Source organism: Vicia villosa, unplaced genomic scaffold (assembly GCF_029867415.1).
Source record: "Vicia villosa cultivar HV-30 ecotype Madison, WI unplaced genomic scaffold, Vvil1.0 ctg.001340F_1_1, whole genome shotgun sequence".
NCBI lineage: Eukaryota > Viridiplantae > Streptophyta > Magnoliopsida > Fabales > Fabaceae > Vicia > Vicia villosa.
In genome coordinates this window covers 56,060-62,726 of record NW_026705581.1, presented here as the reverse complement: position 1 = coordinate 62,726, position 6,667 = coordinate 56,060, and the positions used below count along the sequence as shown (strand labels likewise).

General features: G+C 36.8%; 1 long non-coding RNA gene across 1 annotated transcript; it reads right to left on the bottom strand.

Annotated features, from left to right (window-relative positions):
- Window positions 1-852: 852 nt before the first annotated feature.
- On the bottom strand, window positions 853-1,319 carry LOC131634726 (uncharacterized). Its single transcript, XR_009293656.1, has 3 exons — window positions 1,258-1,319; window positions 1,073-1,168; window positions 853-988 (listed from the first exon to the last, which is right to left on the bottom strand). It is a non-coding gene; the product is annotated as an uncharacterized LOC131634726 (long non-coding RNA).
- Between the last annotated feature and the right edge of the window lie 5,348 nt (window positions 1,320-6,667).

Below are 6,667 nucleotides of genomic sequence, written 5' to 3'. Positions count from 1 at the left end.
GCGTTGTATTAATTAATCTCTCTAGGGTGAGATTGACTTTAAACATAGTCTTTTAGGGTTAATGTTTTTCATCCATGTGTTGGCGAAATGATGCATGACTATTTAAGTTTGAGCTTTGATCCTCACTTTCCATTTTTTGTTGGTATATTGTCTTACTGACATCACTACAACACGGAAGACAAACAAAAGCGCTTTTTTTGGCCTTTAACAGCGCTTTAAAGCGCTGCCAAAGCCAGCGCTGGCGTAGGGTACGAAAGCGCTTTTAAAAGCGCTCTGGTAGACCCCCCCTATAAGAGCGCTTTTTACACAAAGCGCTCTGGTAGACCCCCATATAAGAGCGCTTTTTCTGGAAAAAGCGCTCTGGTAGACCCCCTATAAGAGCGCTTTTGCTGGAAAAAGCGCTCTGGTAGCCCCCCTACTAGAGCGCTTTTCCAAAAGGGCTTTGGTAGGTTGCGTTTTTTTTCTTCTTTTTTTTAATCTTTGGCAGCGCTTTTTGTAACAAAGCGCTTTCGTATGTGGACCTTTAAGAGCGCTTTTTAAAAGCGCTGTCGTTGTTAAATGAGATATTTTAAAGTGCAGCCTATAATTTCAGCCTCCCAGATCGACCTGTAATATTTTCGACCTGTAATATATTTTTAACCTGTAATATTTTCGACCTGTAATATATTTTCGACGATATATTTTCAACCATAGGTAGGACTATATATATACTAATATAATACCATTATAATATCCAAAATTATATATATACATCATTATGTCAATCAAACTAAATCTCTAACATCAACAATATTATACTTCAAATATTAATTGGCAACAATATGAACAAAGTTAGTAACCATATATCCTAGAGTACTATAATATTCTCTTCAAATCGACACAAATCCTACTACATGAATAGCTGATGAATATAAAATTGACACAATTCCTCTTTGATTTCTTCCAACTTAAGTTTCGTGTAAGAAGCAGCACGGAATTCGTCAAAGTACTACAGAATAAAAACATAATATGAATGATTTAGTTAAATGTAATAAATTATAAGAAGTTATCTAATTAAGTTATAAATCCATACCGTGATTGGAATCTCTAATTGATTCATTTGAAGGATTTCTTTCATAAACCTCAAAACAAAGTATCCGCAGTCTGAACTGTTCCGCTGTATCGGACACTACATAGAAAAACAAATAAGATTTTATAGTTGTCTTGTTTTATCAAGTAGCATAAATATTATAAGCAAAATTGTGAAAAATAATGTACCTGCACTTTGATCCAAGTAATGTTGTTTGATTTAGTCCGGGATACCTGTGCGTCTCGTTGACTTCGGAACACTTGTATTGATCTAACAAAAATATAAAAGCATATATTTAGATCAATCTCACAAATAATTAAATATATAAATATACAAGAATATTTAGAACGATCCCACTTACAAATCAATAATTTCCTTTATAGCCGGATAATTGCTCCACTCACCATCTACCGAATTCAGAAAATATACAACTTCTCTTATCGGGTTGATAGCAAGCAACAACCAGTGTGCTCTATAAATTAAAACAATAGGTTATATGAAAATTTTGCTACGCAAAAGAAACAAAGATTAAATGAACCAAGAATGAGAAACTAACCCTACTGGTCGGGTATTATACGCCCAAAGAATCAGATTTTCTGTATTGCCGGATGACATGAATCTATCGACTAAGCGCTGTCTAACTGATTCCGGTTCCGAAGCAATTGTCATTCCGCTGCAATGAGCGGAAGACACGAAACGGAATCTGTTTGACAATGCAGTCCCGCGCAACACTCTGTCATGCAACAACCTTAAATAAAAACATTATAAACATATTAGCGGATGAGTGAATAACCGGATGTATGAGTGCATATTAGTGTATATTACCGGATGAGTGAAAAATATAATAAACATAATGTGTAAATAAATTGTTCGACTAATTAAATAATATATCGGATGAGTGAATATTACCGGATGTACGAGTGCATATTAGCGACGCCTAGTTGTTCTTGCGTAAAAATCTCTTCAAAGTCATCTATTGCAATATGTGACATGAATTAAACACCAAAGATACCTTCCTCCATATTGATTTGACGGAGAGCACCTTCCTTCAAATCGGACATATCAACAAGTGTTCCGAGCGTCGTCCGGTATCGAGGCACAAAAGCACCACCTTTTTTTGCCGCTTGCTTCGGAGGACCCTTAGGTGGTACGCTACGAACGACCTGTGTCACTTGTTGTGACCCCCGAGCAGATGCCTAAAAATCATATAACGATCGATAAAATATAAAATCATGCAGTTTTAGATTCAAATTATATATTAACACCTTAAATGTACCTCTTTTAGTGATGCAACAAACTCCTCCTCCTGTAAAATCCCTTTGCCCTTAATTGCGGGTTTTGTAGGAGTAGTCTAAAATTAAAATGTAAAAAATAATTAACGTAACGGTGCAGAATTGACATTCGAAAACTAAATGATTCATAATGGTTTTGAATATACCTCATCACCAATGATAATGAGCTCCGAGGGCCATGCAACAAATGACCCTATTGCATCTCGCAACAATGTTGTCTCTGAGACCATGTCAGGTACCGGTAGCACCGCATCATGATCTAATACAACATCAACTGATACTTTCAGGTGTCCATCCGGGAGCGGTCTATGGTGAAGTAAATCTCCCACAGTGTTGTGCACTTTTCCCTTGCCAACTAGGCGATAATACGGTGACGATAAGTATAGTTGGCAAGAAGAAATGCCCTAAACCAATAGTAAATATAAAGTCATTATCGTTAATAAAATAGAACAATTTGTAAGGAAAAGAAATTTATAATTACCTCGGGAAGTTTTCTTTGACAGTTGAAACTAGCTTTATCACTAGTTTCTTTCACCGATGCAATATTGCACTTTTCTCTCATATACATATCTTTATCTCTTTGCAATTCAGAGACTTGTGCTTGCAATTCCTGCAATTTTTGCAACACTTCTTGATTGGTAGGATTTCTTCTCCTAGGATGCTTGTAAAAAGAGGTTGGAGTCACACCATGACCCTTACCCCTCACCCGACCGGGATACTCAGGAGCATCTAGTGCTCTACTAAGTACGCTCCTATCATCCTGGTCCTCACCGGTGGACACCGATTGCGACAAGGTCTCCTGTAATTCATTTACATTTCAATAATTATTAGTGGAGATAAAAAATCATTTATATATTAAAAAACATTTGATTTAATTAAAGACACAGTATTATACTTACACATTCAGTATAAACTCTCTGAACATCGGGATCGACAGCTTGATTCTTGCCCACACGAGCTTCCTTCCACAACACATGTACAGGAAGTGAAGTTTCCTCACTTTTAGTCTCCTCTAACTATGCATTGACACAAATGATAAAATCGTCAAATAAAACACATTTAGACAATTAATTAAAACGCATTTCTATTTACTTACAATTTTATCCTCTAAGCGTGCATATCCCAAACGCTCTTTTTTGTATGGATACACGGGTTTTGATGCTCTCGCACTATTTATGACACTCCTTTTCCGAAAATCTTCATCTCTTTGATTTACAAACTCAACCCAATCTTTTTCATCAATGAAGATCTCATACTTTTTTGGCCGTCCCGGTGCCTCTTCAAGAAAGTTTCCATCTTTATCCTTAAGATAGGTGTTTGTCAAAAAAGCTTTCCACCCTCTATATCTTTTTCCGGTCAAACTAAGTATGTAGCGTCTACGATCATCTGGTATCTCAAAAGTCCTCTGCAAAAAATCATACGCATAGTGTGTTAGTATAAGTAATTTAAACAATTTATCGTCAAGATAATAACAACAACCATATATGATATATACCTGAAGCTCGTCCCAAATTGCTTTTTTTTTCGCATCCAACTCTTCGCTCTTCAGATTCCATTTAGCTACGGAGACTGGAATATGCATACGAACAAGTGTACCAATATAGCTTATCAACTTTGCAGAATTAGGACCAATTGGTTGGTTTTCAGAATTCCATTCCAAATGGTATACTAATCCTTGGTCTCTATGTCGAATGATTCCCTTCATAATGGTGATGCCTCGTGCAACTTCTTTTGCTTCAGTATCAGGTGGAGCATTTGTATCCGGAGCATCTCTTTCTTGAGCATCTCTTTCTTGTGAGTTTTCTTGTGAGTTTTCAGGTGGAGCATCTCTATCCGGAGCCATTGAACCTGTATCAAACAAACTAAAGCACATTAGTACACTATTAATAAGCTAACAATCTATACAAGTCAAATGGAAGTCAAACCATGCATGTACAAGTAAATCGGAAACGAAATCGGTACAAATCAAAATAAGCGTAAAAAAAGAATGTTGTCGGAATTGAACGAAATTTACATGGCTATGGTAAAACGTCCCCACGGACTCAAAAATAAAGTCGGTTTTCCGAAATTCAGACCCTAAGCCCGACTTTTGATTACGGGCAGAAGCAAAACCGATAAAAAACAGTCCCAAAATGTAAAGATAAGTGCATGAGCAGCTCCGGAATCGTCAAAATAGTATAGTTACATGTAAAGAAGTCGACAAACGGATACATGGTTCAAAAGTTATGTACAAAACGAGAATATGCACCAAAATTGAATAAGTACTATACTATTGAATAAAACAATCGGTACAATTTGAATAAAGAAAATTTGTCGGAATATGTATACTATTACCTTTATCACTAACGTCTCTTTCTTTTCTTGGTAGGATTGTGTTCTACGCGTCTCTTAACAACGCGGACGGTTGTATTGATCCAAATACCCTCATTATGATCATTTCTAATACAAGATTCATTCTCATTTTGATTGTTTCTTGTACAAGATTCGATGCCAACACCAATATCACCTTGATCTTCAATGTTTTCATCAACTATTTTGTTAGATAAAAGCACTATAGACCATTTCGTACTTGTCGGATCATTGACATAGAACACTTGTTTAGCTTGAGAGGCTAGAATGAAAGGCTCATCTTTGTACCCTACCCTATTGAGATCCACTTGCAAAAATCCTGACTTATCCATTCGTATGCCACTATTATTTTCAACCCACTTGCAACCAAATACAGGAATCTGAAACTTCGCGTAATCAAACACCAAAATGCGCTCGATAACCCCAAAATATGACAAATTTGCAAATTTCGGATTTAAGTCATTCGCACTTGATATGTGCATTGCTTCAGCTACCAAGGTAACACCACTATTTTGCATAGTACTTTTATCATCCTGTTCTTTGGTATAAAATGTGTATCCATTAATTGCGTATGCGCTATAAGAAAACACAATTACACTTGGACCATAGGCTAAACATCTCAACCTTTCTGTTACTGAAGCAGGATTTGAACGATACTTTGAATAAATATGATCCCTAAACCACGGTATGAAACTTCGATTGTACTCTCGTACTATCCAGTTCTCATTTCTATTTGGATTTAAATCTCGGAGAATAACCTTGTGCATTTCAACATACGGCTCAACCTCAATCTCATTGTGCAGAACATACAAGTGCGCTTGATCCCGTTTGACCATTGATACTGTCACAACTTTATTTCCAATTAGCCTTTTTCCTTCTTTTTTTTCGACAATATGAGATTTGGGGAGTCCAATTGATTGAACATTTGACAGATATTCAGTACAAAACTCAACCGCTTCTTCAACAACGTATCGTTCGGCAATACAACCCTCCGGTCGACTTCTGTTTTTCACGTACCCTTTTAATATTTTCATATAACGTTCAGCAGGGTACATCCATCTCATATAAGCTGGTCCGCACAATTGTGTCTCTTTCACAAGATGAACGACTAGATGAACCATTATGTCAAAAAACGAGGGAGGAAAATACATTTCAAGATCACATAAAGTAACAACTATCTCTTTTTGCAATGTTGGTAAGATCGTGGGATCGACCACCTTACTGCAAATTGACCTGAAGAAGAAACACAACTTAGTTATTGCGCTTCTTACTTTTTCTGGCAGAATAGAACGTATACCTATTGGTAAAAAATGTTCCATTATAACATGGCAATCATGCGTCTTCAAACTCTTTAACTTGAAGTCTTTCATGGACACAAGTCTTCTAATATCTGAAGAGTAGCCTTCTGGAACTTTAACTTCACTGAGGAACTTACACAATGTTTTCTTCTCCTTTCTAGATAGAGTGTATACAGCAGGTGGCAGATATGTTCGTCTTCCTTTCGTCACGGGTCCCAATTCAGTTCTCATTCCCATGTTTACCATGTCCTTCCTTATGTTAAGGCCATCCTTAGACTTTCCTTGTATATTGAGTAACGTACCTATGACGCTGTCAAATACATTTTTTCAATATGCATAACATCCAGGAAATGTCTTACGTACAACGACTTCCAATATGGAAGTTCAAAAAAATTGACTTCTTCTTCCACCCACCCTTGACAAGTGAATGTGCAAAAGGCTTGCCAAACTGAGTGCTCATATCTTTCACCTTTTCAAAAATTTGATCACCTGACAAAAAAGGCGGGGCTGTACGATGTTCGGCCTTTCCATTGAATGCTTTTCTCCACCCACGGTAGTGATGATTAGAATTTAAGAATCTACGATGGCCGAGAAAGACATTCTTCTGACAAAGCTCCAATCGTGTCGTATCGGTTTCATCTTCACAAACAGGACATGCC